The sequence below is a fragment of the Felis catus genome, chromosome B3 (assembly GCF_018350175.1).
Source record: "Felis catus isolate Fca126 chromosome B3, F.catus_Fca126_mat1.0, whole genome shotgun sequence".
NCBI classification, from domain to species: domain Eukaryota; kingdom Metazoa; phylum Chordata; class Mammalia; order Carnivora; family Felidae; genus Felis; species Felis catus.
In genome coordinates, this window is record NC_058373.1 from 55064101 (window position 1) to 55077780 (window position 13680).

General features: G+C 39.1%; 1 protein-coding gene across 5 annotated transcripts in view; it reads left to right on the forward strand.

Moving 5' to 3' along the window:
- Positions 1-13680, forward strand: part of CEP152 (centrosomal protein 152) — a 120307-nt gene that overhangs the window by 103110 nt on the left and 3517 nt on the right. The window contains exons 29-31 of one of the 5 annotated variants that reach the window (XR_006599260.1): positions 1674-1782; positions 3678-3748; positions 6156-6237. The gene's annotated coding sequence lies outside the window, so the exon portion shown is untranslated. Of the gene's footprint in view, positions 1-1673; positions 1783-3677; positions 3749-6155; positions 6935-13680 lie in introns of those variants that run through there. The other 4 variants (XR_006599257.1, XR_006599259.1, XR_006599258.1 and 1 more) reach the window with 4 other exon arrangements.

The following is a 13680-nucleotide window of genomic DNA, read 5'->3' on the forward strand; positions in this document are numbered from 1 at the left end:
TCTCTGCCCCTTTCTGGGGTTCTTAGGTATATTGATACCCTTGGTGCTGTGCCACAGGTCTTGGAGGCTCTGTACATATTTCTTCAATTGTTATTATCTTATGTTTTAAATTGGATAAAAAATTCCTGTCTAGGAATTTTCAGTTACTGTTTTTGACTCTAGAATTCTCATAGATTCTTTTTAATAAGAGCTGGGTTTTTTTTTTTTTTTTTTTGAGATTCTCTGTTGATTTACTGTCATATTTATTTCCTTTAAAATTTTTTTTAACATTTTATTTATTTTTGATAGAGAGACAGAGCACAAGTGGGGAAGGGGCAGAGAGAGAGGGAGACACAGAATCCGAAGCAGGCTCCAGGCTCTGAGTTGTCAGCACAGAGCCCCATACAGGGCTTGAACTTACAAAACCGAGAGATCATGACCTGAGCCAAAGTCGGACGCTTAACCGACTGAGCCTCCCAGGTGCCCCTGTCATATTTCCTTTTAAGTCTTTAATCATTGTTCCCTTTAAGTTTTTAAACAAATTTATAATAGTTGCTTTGTAGTCCTTTTTTCTTATTGTGGTATGGACATTTAACATGAGATCTATGAACAGTTTTTTAAGTGCACAATACAGTATTGTTAACTATAGGCACAAGGTTCTACAGCAGATGTCTAGTACTTAATCATCTTGCATAACTAAAATTGTATACCCGTTGAACAGCAACTCCCCATTTCTTCCTCCTGTCAATGACCATTCTCTCTGTTTCTATGAGTTTGACTGTTTGAGATATCTCATCTGTGTAGAATCATGCAGTGTATGTTCTTCTGTGAGTTATAGTCTTTACTCATTAAATTCAACATCTGAACACAAACATAGTTTCTCTTGATGGTTTTTTTTCTTGAATATGGGTCACACTTTATTTTTTTTTTTTATATGCTTCACACATTTGTTGAAAACTGGAGATATTATGTAACATAGTATAGCAACTCCAGATTTGACATTAGTTCCCCTGACGGTTGTTGCTGCTTTTGTTGTTATTGTTAATTTGTTTGCTTTGTAATTTGCCTGGACTTAATCTGAAAAATCTCTCTCCTGCCATGTGTCTGCTGATTTCTCTGCTCAGTTATTTTAGTTTGTAGTTTTAGTTTTTGAGCCTGGCTCTTTTAGAGGATGCCCCTACATATCTATAGTTGAGTGGTCATCCAATGGTTAGTCAGAGATTGTAGTCAAAAGCCTTAAGTCAGTAGATCTGTCCTCTCCTGATGTATCTGTAGGTGTATGAGGTATGCATTCCAAGTTCAGGCAAGTTTTTTTTGGTCTTCCCCCACTTTTACTCTCCCCTGAGCCTTCCCAGGTCTTGTGACATGTGTTCACCCTCTCTGTCAGCCCAGGGATATGTGGAGAGCTTAGGCCCTTTAAATTTTCCTTATATATGTATGCAGCCTCCTGCTCAGGCACAGATGTGCAGAGAGCATATTTAGCCCCTCATTTGCAGTCTTCTTGCTAATTTTTTCGTTAGTCTGCTGGATTCAAGTCTCACATGGGACCATAATCTCAGGCAAGCTGAACTATGCACCTTTTTTTTTTTTTTTTTTTTTTTTTTTTTTTTTTTTTTTTTTTTTTTTGGTCCCTCTAACTTTCCTGTTTTTACTAACAATACCACTGGGTATGCACTTCTTGCCTTCCACTCCAGATCAGGTGAGCCCACCCTGGAAGAGGAACTGTTAGTTTTCACTGCCATCCCTGTCCTGTTAGCATTACCTACCTTATCAAGCTGGAGAGGAAAATGGAAATAGCCCCAGGTAAGAATGCCTCAGAGTCTCCTTTTCAAGTTGTTATTTCCCTTTTGTTTATTTCCAGAGCCCTGAAAAGGTGGTTTTTGACTATCTTTTTTTCTAGTGTTATAGTTGCTTTGTGGGGAGGAGAGGAACTGTTGGTATCTTACTCTCCCAGAAGTTCTCTTATTTTTATCTATTCTGCTAAGTTCTTTTCTATGTACTAATTTTTCCTTAATGTTATCTTGAAAATTTGTTATCTTGAAAAACTTTATAATCCATAGAAAATAAGCACCTGTATATTCTTCATTTATATTTACCAATCGTTAAGTTTCTACATTTGCTCTATATTTATTTGTAAATATACACACATGCATATGTGTAATTTATGTTTTTTCTCTTAACTATGAAAGTTAGTTGCAGGCACCATGACAATTCATCATCAAATACTCAAGAATGCATCTCCTAAGAACAAAGACATTTTGCTACATAAATACAGTTGTCATATTTAAGAAATTGTATATTGATAAACATAAACACTATTTAAATTCAAACCGCTCCAATTGTCATAATAATGTGTGATAACATTTTTTTTAGGTTTTTGTTGTTCACCTTCAAACCAAGGGCTCGCTGATTTTCTTCCATTATGAAAAATATTCAGCCATTAATTTTCATTCACTACATTTTTACAATGTGTAACAATTGCTTCTTTAATGTTTTAAGGGAATATAGCACTTAGCAAAACAGATGAGTTTTATCCTCATAGCTCTCATATCGTAGTCGGGAGAGACAGTTAATATACATAATTTATGGAGTATGTTAGAGGCTGGTAAATGCTATGGAGAAAATTCAAGTCAGGTAAGGGAAAGGAGGAGTGATAGAGAGGTGGTCATGAGTTTAAATGGAATAGTGGGGGTAGATCACACTGACATGGTAACATTTGGGTGAAGAATTGAAGAAATTGAATATAGCTTCACCATTTCATATATTCTCTGCTTCAGGAACTCTCATTAAACATAACCTCATTCTCTGTGTCTCTTAGTTGTTCTTCTGTATATTTTTATCTGTGTCCCTCATGGAATTCCTCAGGGTGGTCTTCCGGTTTGCTAACTCTTTGTGTATTCCATTTATGGAGTTTTTAATTTCACGCCCAGAATTTCTGGTGTATGTACCTATACTTTTTGTGTAATTTCTGCTTATTTTGTTTAGAAATCTTCTTAGAGAGAGTACATGTGTGAGCAAGGGAGGGGCGAGGACAAGGGAGAGAGATTGAGAATCCCAAGCAGGCTCTATGCTCAGCACAGAGCCTGACGCGGTGCTCAATCCCATGATGCTGGGAATCATGACCTGGGCTGAAACCAAGAGCCAGAGGCTTAACGAACTGAACCACCCAGGCACCCCTTGTTTAGTAATTTTTAAAAAAATAGATTCTATTTCTATTTTTAGGACTTAAAAATACTTAAGGTTACTTCTAGGGTAGTTATTGATGTCACTTGGGAGTGAGGTTCTATCCAAATTGTTAACTTTTATTACCTTCCATGGAATTCATTTCCCCATGTGTATGTAATTCTAGCTTGTGGTATAACACTGAAGATGACTTTTTTTTCTTCCTTCTGAGTTCTCTCCATCCGCCCTGTCTAGATTTTTGTGGTTGCCTCTGCCTGGCCCCGTGTTTCCCCATTTCGGGAGCAGGTGTTACATAGGTGGTTTCTGGTCCATTAGGGGTATCCTCAATGCAGTTACTGAGCCAGCAGGCAACTTGGCCACAAGGCTATGTCTGTATCCTCCAGGCTCTCTAGGTACATAGTTTGTATATAAGTGGTGGCCTCAGGCAGTGATTGTTGTTTTCAGTCACCCTGGGCTAAGGGACCTCTCCCTGGGTTACTAGTTTAAATAGTTAGCTTTACCTTTCTCCACTTTAGGTAGGACACTTGTAATCCTTGATACTCTGGAGAACTCCTGGCCACCTGTACTACTTTTGGATCCAGAACAGGTGAACCCTTACTTTTCAAGTCCTCAGAGATACATTGGTTTTTAATATCTTGTCTTTTGATTTTTTTCCATCGCTGCTGTATGTTGGCAGACGTTGAATACTCCCCACGTATTAATTTACAATGCCATCAATGACTGAAAATCTGCTTTGCTATAAATTCTGTGACCTTTGGCTATTTTCTTAGTGTCTCTGGGTCTCAGTGTCTGCTATTAAGATTCAGGCATGCTTCACGACTAGTTGATGATTTGGGTAAATTAGATCTAAGGGTGTATGAAGGGGAGTAGTGGGAAAAACAGCTGGAAAGGTAGATTGAGGCTAGATCATGGGTGGCCCTGAATGCCAAAGCAAGAATGAGAAATTCGGTTCATTGAAAATGGAGAGTTACTGAAGGTTAGGTAGCATGATGTAGAGAGATTAGTGAGACCATGCTGCAGGAGGGCTTGGAGGAACAGAGGAAATAGGCAGGAAAGCCAGAAAGATGATATCTTGGTACAGATAGACAGGAGCCAGTGGTTGGAATGAAGAGGTGACAAGATTGAGAAGAGTACGGCAGTAGGTTTAACAGGACCTGCTGCCTGATTGAATGCAAGATCAAGGGAAAGAGAAGCACCAAAAGGGGTTTTAGAACCTAGGTGATTGTGAAGATTATTGTTCCATCTACACGTATTGAGAAGTCAGGAAGAAACGAGGACACGGTGCTTTTTAGTGGTTGTGCCTTCCATTTAATACTGCAATGCCCAGCCCTTTGATGGGCACACATTAATGATGATAATTACTTTGCAGACACTAACTTCATGCTGAGTGTTGTGTCCAGCACTTCATTAGCTCATTTAATCCTCAGTACAGTCTTTTGAAGTAGGCTCCATATGGTCATTTTTTGGATGAATGAAATTTGAGGCTTAGAGGGGTTAAATATTTTGCTCAAGTTTAACACATTTGACATGTGGAAGAGCCAGAAGGGTCACACGCAGGACTTTTTTTTTGTTTGTTTAATAAATTTCACTTAAAATAGTTACAGATTTACAAAAAAAAAAAAAAGTTGCAAATATAGTATAGTCAGTCACCATATACCCCTCACTCAGATTCCTCTGTTGTTAACATCTTCCATTTGCCCCACCTAAGGAACTGATTTCATCTAGGTCTTTTTACTTTTTTTACTCGAGAGTCCAAACAGTCTTAATCCCTCTACTGTCTTTATTTCGCTTGGCTTATGGGTGAGCTGGAATTTATTGTAAAGGAGATTTCTTTCCTTTTCCCTCTCCTTCTCCTCCTTCCCTATGCTCCCAAGAAGGAAAATGAGTTCAGCAGGCTTCTCCACATGTGAAATCAGTTTAACTCGCCTTCTTCGTAGGATGTAGGGAAAAAAAAAATAGCTTTTATTCTTTAATGGAGGTTTATGGAATAGGACATTATGTGGAAGTTATTTTGCAACCAGGAATTCACCAACACAACCGAAGAACCTATAATACAATAGGACCATTTTTTGTAATTTTAAAATTCAACCAGTAATGGTTCATCTAAAAAGAAAAAAGACATTTAGGAATTTCCTAGCAGTAAATATGCCATTCTAAAACTTCTTGATATTATTATAACAACATTTTTCCTCGAGGACCAGGACAGCAAATTAATTAGAAATCAAAATGGCAAATGTCATTAAAGAGAAATTTGATTTTTAAAAATAATATAAACGGAATGGCTTCTCCTATAAAGTTCGGCAATAATACAGAAACTTTGAGATCAAATTAAATTTTGTATTTAAAATGTCTGATGAATAAATTGAATAGAACCGACAAAAATGTGGTTTTTAAAATTATTTTTGTTTTGATTCAGACATAGTCCTTGTTTGAAAGATTTTGTCTCCTCACAACAAAGTTGATTTCACAGTTTCATTAATCATGTTGTGTACATAATGTACTAGACCAGATTCTGCTTCCTGTATTTCCCCAATCCTATGAACTCCAGGAACAGTTCATTTTATAAGAACAGAGGGTGAACCCAGTTCATGCATGATCACAATGGCTCTATAGGTATCAATGGTTTCATTGACTGCCAGTTTTTCTGGATATTTTTGTACAATATGGTGCAATTTCACAATCTACCCTGCAAAGTCTCTAGCAAGACTTTATTCATTAAACAGTTATTTTGGTTCTTGGATGCTCAACTATTCACATAATGATGCTTTCTGATCTTCCCATGAGTTCCGATCTCTGTTGTAATTGGTTAAAAGATTTTCCAGATTCTCACCTGTCAGTTTTCTTAAGGTTTAGGCTATGTATAAACACAAGTAATAGCATATGGTTTTTGGGTGTCTATAATGGGCCAATTATCATAGTACTCTGTACATATACTTTTGTCCTCATCCTTCCAACAGCCTTTCAAAGTAGATGTTTTTATCTTCATTTTACAGATGAGAAAGAAGTGAAGGGACTTACGGAAGGACTCTCGCGCAGCTGAGCAAGTATCCAGAGTGGCGGTGGGATTACTTTAAGGTGGCTATGAACCCAGATGTTCACCAAGCATTGTCCATAAACCTAAACCATATATATCTCTAACACTGATGCTGCTTCTTTCCCTGAAAATATATGTAGATGCTGCTGTATCATTGATAAGAGGCCTGTGTACTAAAAGTGGTTAGGAGTTATTGCACTGTCCTAAAGAGATGCCTTTTTAAAACCAGATTAGGTCTGTGCTGCATAGCCCCAATCCAGTTAGTGCAAACCATGCTTTTCTCAGGTTAGAATAATGAGCAAGTGATCAGGATCAAAGATGGTTTGAATCTATTACATCACTTGCCAGTGAGCCTAGATTCCACATCCAAAAAATAGGGATATGTTGACTGTGTACACAACATTATCACCCACTTCTTTTTTCTTGGCAGAATGTGTCTGTTCCTTTCCCTCAAGACGCTGTCCCTACTGAAGAGCTAACTCATGTTTAGCATGAGCTAAGTATATTGGCCCCAATTCCTATTGCCAGTGATTGGTTTAGGATGGGCATATGACTCAGTTCTGGACAATATGATAAGAGAAGGGCTGGAGGGCTTTTGGAAAATATTCCTCCCTAAATGGTATCTCCTACGTTGGAAAGAACTGATGTACAATGACAAATATGTAATGTCTAGATCAGTGATGAGAGCCACTTTCTAGATGTTCTACCTAATAAAAGCAATTTATCTTCTTCAAGTCACCTCCTGAATAAATATTGTATGAAGTTTATTTTCAAAGCCCTTTTCCTTGGAGCAAATCAAATTATTTCCATGTTTTTACCCACTCCAAAACAAAAATGAATAACAGAAGAAATGCTGAACATGCCCCAAATCAGAATATGTAAGGTTAACCTAAGAGGCTTCCTTAGAAGAAATGAAAAATTTTGTTGTTCTTGGAGGAAGTCTTCAAAGATTTTAGAGCCAAACACATATGGGTATGGGCAGTGTTGGGGAGCGGGGGGTGGGGGGGGGTGGGGGGGTAATGGAGTACAATGGTCAAGGAAGAATTCTTGAGATGTATAAACTCAGTAAGTTTATTTAAGTATCGCAGGGACTGGACCCACAGGCAGAAAAGGCTGCCTTTTTGCTATGTGAAGCTGGTGGTTATATGTTTAGTGCTCAATGGGGAGGGAACATGCAGGGAGTATCAGAACATAAATGTCTTCTTCTAATCTCTACTCATAAAACTACTTTCACAAGATTTTTCTGGTGCTTATCACTTAGTTCAATATTAACTATTGGTGAGATGTACAGTCAGTCACGAGACCCTTTAAGAATATAGCAACCAGCACATATTTGACACTTATTGAAACTATGCAAGCTATAGGTCAGCCTTTGGAGCCCAAGGTGAACATTTTTCTGCTTCTGTCCCTCATCAGGCACCATAAGACTTAAAACAAAAAAAAGAAAAAAAAAGAGGTTTGTCTGTAAGTCCCTCAGAATAATTAACAGGTTGCCTTTTCTGACAAAATCTATGGCCAGATAGAAACTTGCAAGTTGAAAAATTTGGAATCATCTGACTTCCCACAGCTGCCCAAGACCTCGAGCAAATAGCTGTTCTCCTCCCTCCTTCCATTAGCCTTTTTAGAAAGGTTGGGTCACAGTCTCCCAGAAAAGGTACAAAGATAGGTGACAGGCCAAAACTCAATGCCAGACCTAGCTCTCAAGATGTCCCCTCTACTGGAGGCTCAATTCAGAACATTCAGCTGGCCAGAGAAAAGCTTCTAGAAATGGCAGAGTGATTGACATTCTTCAGTGCTCATTTTCCAGCAAGGACAAATATTTTATTATATAATGAAGAAGTTATGTCTCCTGGCACCCAAAGAACTGATCTACAATGACAAATGTGCAACTTATTAAACAAATTCCACTGAGCCTGCAACACATACTAGTTGTTTTGTCAAGACACGTAGTTGCTTTACCACCAAGAGCCCTTTCCTCAATAGTTCCAGCTGGCAAATCTCACTCTCATTCGGATCTGTTACTTTGTAATCACACAAAGCTTCTCTGTGGGTTTTTAAAATGCAAAATAATTTGATGTACTCTTATTCCCTTTTGCTGCCGTGATTCTAGAAACCATAGCTAATTGTTGAAGCTCAAACCCATAATGCGAGTTTCTTTGGAGGAAAACAGAGAGCCCCTCCACAACGTCCGTCACATACTGCCTCCTCTGCACTGGTTGCAGCTTGCTTAAGATGCACATCCTATTCCAGATGGCCAACAGGCACATGAAAAGATGCTCAACGTCACTCCTCATCAGGGAAACACAAATCAAAACCACACTCAGATATCACCTCATGCCAGAGTGGCCAAAATGAACAAATCAGGAGACTATAGATGCTGGAGAGGATGTGGAGAAACGGGAACCCTCTTGCACTGTTGGTGGGAATGCAAACTGGTGCAGCCACTCTGGAAAACAGTGTGGAGGTTCCTCAGAAAATTAAAAATAGACCTACCCTATGACCCAGCAATAGCACTGCTAGGAATTTACCCAAGGGATACAGGAGTACTGATGCATAGGGGCACTTGTACCCCAATGTTTATAGCAGCACTCTCAACAATAGCCAAATTATGGAAAGAGCCTAAATGTCCATCAACTGATGAATGGATAAAGAAATTGTGGTTTATATACACAATGGAGTACTACGTGGCAATGAGAAAGAATAAAATATGGCCCTTTGTAGCAACATGGATGCAACTAGAGAGTGTTATGCTAAGTGAAATAAGCCATACAGAGAAAGACAGATACCATATGGTTTCACTCTTATGTGGATCCTGAGAAACTTAACAGAAACCCACTCTCTTAGAGTGGAAGAGAGCCAAAGCATAAGAGACTCTTAAAAACTGAGAACAAACTGAGGGTTGATGGGGAGTAGGAGGAAGGGGAGAGTGGGTGATGGGTATTGAGGAGAGCACCTTTTGGGATGAGCACTGGGTGTTGTATGGGAACCAATTTGACAATAAACTTCATATATTGAAAAAAAAAAGCTGCACATTCTAAACAGAGATGCCTGCTTTCCATTTAAATGGGTATGCACTCCCTTTGGTCTTCAGTGCTCACTTAAGCTCGTCCAGAAAACTTGGCTCTATATGTTATTGGAGTTTCTCCTTTTCCCATAAGGCACGTGAGATGGATGGTTGTGCCAATATTGAGCATAATCACCACAGCCATTAAATTAATTGGCATAAATGATGTGTTTGCTGAGGAGAAAAAGAATCATAAGTGGAAATACCTCCATGGAGAGTATCACATCACTGGACTAAGAGGTTAAGCTTTGGAGAAGCTTAGGAAAGAGATAAGGATAGCAGTGGCTGCCTACTCTATGTATTTTACTTATACTCAAAGACATGTTGCAGGTGTGGCAGATAGAATGATCAATATATCTGGTGAAAATTCCTAAGAGGGTTTATATTGTTCTCGAATTTTTAATGTATACAAATAGTAAGTTAAACAGTACAAGAAGATGTACTGTGAAAAGCCTTCCCAGCTCTGATCCCCAGATCCTAGTTCTCTAACCTTAAAGCAGAATCTGTTATTCTGATCTGTGCACACAGGTGTATAAGTATATATAGCCCTTATTTCACGTAAGTGGTAGCATATATACCTGTTGTTCTATGCCTTACTTTTATATCAAAAAATTTAAAGCAAGTGTATGAACAAATTGTCATGCTTTTTTTACTAGTCAAAAACAGTGAAAACTGGATAAAAAAATCAGTTGTCACTTACAAGTATGGGGTGGTCCTTCACAGATAATTTATAACTGAAGTGTGAGGTGACCTTCTAGTGGGGACAGTCTTCCTTACCCGAAGAAGATGCAGACAACCTGGCAAAGAAGGACAAAGCTAAACATGGGTGTCCCTTGATATCTTCTCCTCCTTAGTGTCTCCTTCTGTCTCTTCCTCCAGATCTTTCCCTCTGTGCCTTCCCCAGATCACCCATCCTGCCTCCCTACCCCTCTTCTTTCTCTCCCTTCTTCTGTAAATCACTCTCTCAGTTTCCTGAATACTGCTCTTCCTTGCCTTTGAGTTCTTCCTTCTTTAGTTGGAATGGAGGAGCTACCTGTGGTATTGAGGGTCATGAAAAGGACAGTAAGGGTCACAGCAGGCTGGGTCTGGAGAGGATGACACTGATCTGGTGATGGTGTGGAGAAAGTAGCCCCGGGGCTGGAATCAAGACCACCTTCCATTGCCTTCTTTACCTGCTCAGCTGTAAGAAATAGTGTTATCAGTCAGGGCTCAATCAGAGAGACAGAATCAGTAGGAAGCACGGGTAGGTAGATTGGTAGGCAGATATTAAGGGATTTGTCACAAGGAATCTTCTTATGCAATTGTGGAAGCAGGATAAGCAAGTCCAGAATCTATACAGTAGGCAGTCAAGAAGGAAAGAACACAGGTGGGGCTGGAACTCCATGGGCACAGGCTAAAGCTATTGTCCACAGGCAGGGTCTCTGTTTCTTGTAAGGCTTTCCAACCTATTACCAGAATAACCTCCCTAGTTTACTTTTCTGATTAGAGACTTCACTTAAATTTGCAAAAGTCATAGCAGCACCTAGATTAGTGTTTGATAGAATGACTGGAAGGAGACATGTGAATGCAACAAAATTTGGCTATTTTCATTCTCCAATTCTTACACGAAAATATGTCTTAGAGCCCACCTTATCCAAAAACATACTAGAGAGGGAATTCTGGCTAATACAGTTTAACCCAAACAAGTTGAAACACTACAAAGTCATCACAAATAGTTAATATACTGGGTAGTTGCTGAGCAAATGCCCCAGTTCTTGCCTGGCCAGACTCATCTTGGAAGAACTCACAGCTAATTATTGCTTCACTGCTACTTCTGTAGTGTCTTTAAGGAATGACACGACTGGAAGTAGAACATTCCACTATGCCTTTACTCTGCCGCAAGAGCTCCTCAACTCTTTGACATAGCTCAAGGATCACTTATTGAAGGGGAAGATAACTTCTGTTAAAAATATGTATTTTCTTTTCCATGCCGGAATTGGGATACAAGCCAAAGCAGAGATGTTACAGAAATAACTTCAGGTCTCCTTGTACTGGAAATCTTTGGTTTGCTCCCCCAGACCCCCCTTTCATCCTTCTCCACCTGTTCTACTTTGGGGCTCAGACAGGTTTGGGCAGGTTTGAACTGTATCACAGTGCTTCCTTCCAAACTCTTTCTGGCTTCCAGTTGGGTTTGGCCAATGGGTGGCATTTGCAGGACACAGGGGAAAGGGAATGAAGTCCAAGTGAATTAAACCCTGGCTCCACTCCTTAGTTCACCCTGGGGCTGCTTGTATCTCTTAACTAAAGGGAATGCTCACCTCAAGGCAGCTTCTCTCCTCGTGCTTCTTAAATCATACATGGTGAAGGACCAGGTATGAGACAATTAGAATTTAAATTTGAATTTCAAATAAACAGTACTTTTTTAGTGTAAGTATGTCCCAAAGTTTGCTTGAGACTCACACTAAATATTTGTTTGTTGTTCATTGGAAATTCAAATTTAGCCGGGCTTCCTGTGTTCTAACTGGTAATCCTAGTCATTAATCTTTTCCCCCTGGCCAACATTCAAGTTAGAGCAATTAGAGTCTCTCTCTAGGATTTTATATATAGTAGTTGAAAGACAGAGATACTGTCTTTCTGGGATGATGTCAGTTTTAAGGTCCTTCATTAGCCAAATGAAAGAAACAGTATGCTATTAGGATTAAATATAGGGACTCTGAGATAGGAAGTAAGGAAAGGAGACTTGATGATGTATGTACTTAACCTAATTTGAGTTGGATTTCTGTCTCCTAACCAGAGTTCTACAACATATATTGTGACTTTGGAAAGTACATAAATAGCTCCAGGTCATAAGGAAGTCAATTCATCAGTCTAGGATTGGTCCACCTGACTCCACAATTAATGATCTTCCTACTTTATCATTCTGCAACCACTGGGAAATTAAAAAAATATGAAACCCTCAAGATACAGAACTCAAAGAACAAGTGGATGACTGGTTTCTCCTAATACCTGCCCTCTGAGCTGATTCTCCACTGAAGCCCCACCAGGGCATCACCTTTCTTTTGCCTCTGTCTTTTCTTCCCTTCCCCTGAAACCGGCGTCCTGAGAATAAGAACCAGAGGCCCAGATCTCCTTTTAAAACTCTACTCTGAAAGAGAAGAACATGAACTAATTACATTAAAATTGTATTTCTTCAAAGTAAAAGTGGTCTTCTTCTAAGTAAAAGTATTAAACCAGCAGGACAGGGGTCTCTAATCATCTGTACCCTCACCTACGGAATCTTTCCCTCAGCCTTCAGGGTGTAAAGAACTTGAAAAACAGACAAGATTCTGAGGTCTCTTTAAATCTTGAACTACCCAAAGGATGAGAACACTGGGGTTCCTTTGGCCTTTCAGTAAGAATTAGTTGTCAGAATGAAGCATCTCTTCTTAATTAAGGATTAGGGAATCCTTTTGGTCACTGTAACTCAGTTGTAAATAAAAAGAAAATTAGAAATGTAATGGGCATACTTGTTATAAGGAACTTCTTTTGTTCCATTAGCTGTGGCCTTAAAGAGTACAAGGACTCCCTAGCCACGGCTTGGACTTTATTCCACAGAGCAGAAGATTACTACGTGGAAATGGTGATTCCCTCACATCTTTGTATTTTAAAGCCATTAAGGGAGATTGATTGGAAACAATATGTATTAGGCAACAGTTGCAAATATAATTTATGCAGGATACCCAAGTTGAGTTGTGGTAAGCCCACGTCTAATGTTTTACTCCCCTCTAGTGGATTTTTTTTAATAGCACATGATACCCCGAGTTTGATATAGTATAGCAGGTTTTAGAGGAAAGAAGAATTTAAAAATGTGTTTAAAGCATGTTCAGGTTCTGTAGAATTTCTGTGCAGTTTTGTAGAATTTCAAATATTAAAAAAAGTTCTGTCAGTTTCCTCATTTTGCAGGTGAAGAAACTAAGATCCAGAAAGGGAAAATGACTCATCCAAGATCACACAACTGGTTTCTAATAGATCATTTCATCACTAATGGCAATATTGAATGTGTAACCTTTGGTTCCCATGGAAATAGAAAGCCTATACTTGTCCAGATGTTAGTCAAATGAGGAAAGACTTATGCCTTAGAGGAAACTGGAAATCAAATTCAATAAGTGTTTTATTGACAATGAGTACTCTAGGAGGGGCAGGACTTGCACTGGGAAAGGAAGGCTAAGGGTTAATAAGGATGCCTGCTGATGAAAATAGTGAACATGCAAGCTCTGGTTTGGCTTCCTCTTGGTGCTGCTGATAGGTGCAGTAACCTGCTCAAAGGTGTCTTTTGGCTTAGACACTTGACTGTTTCGTAGTCTGCATTCTTGCTGTGTATTCCCACTTCATTCTCCTAAAACATTCACTATCATTCTCCAAAGCATTTCTGCTTCCCCTTGTTCTCCATATAAATTTAAAG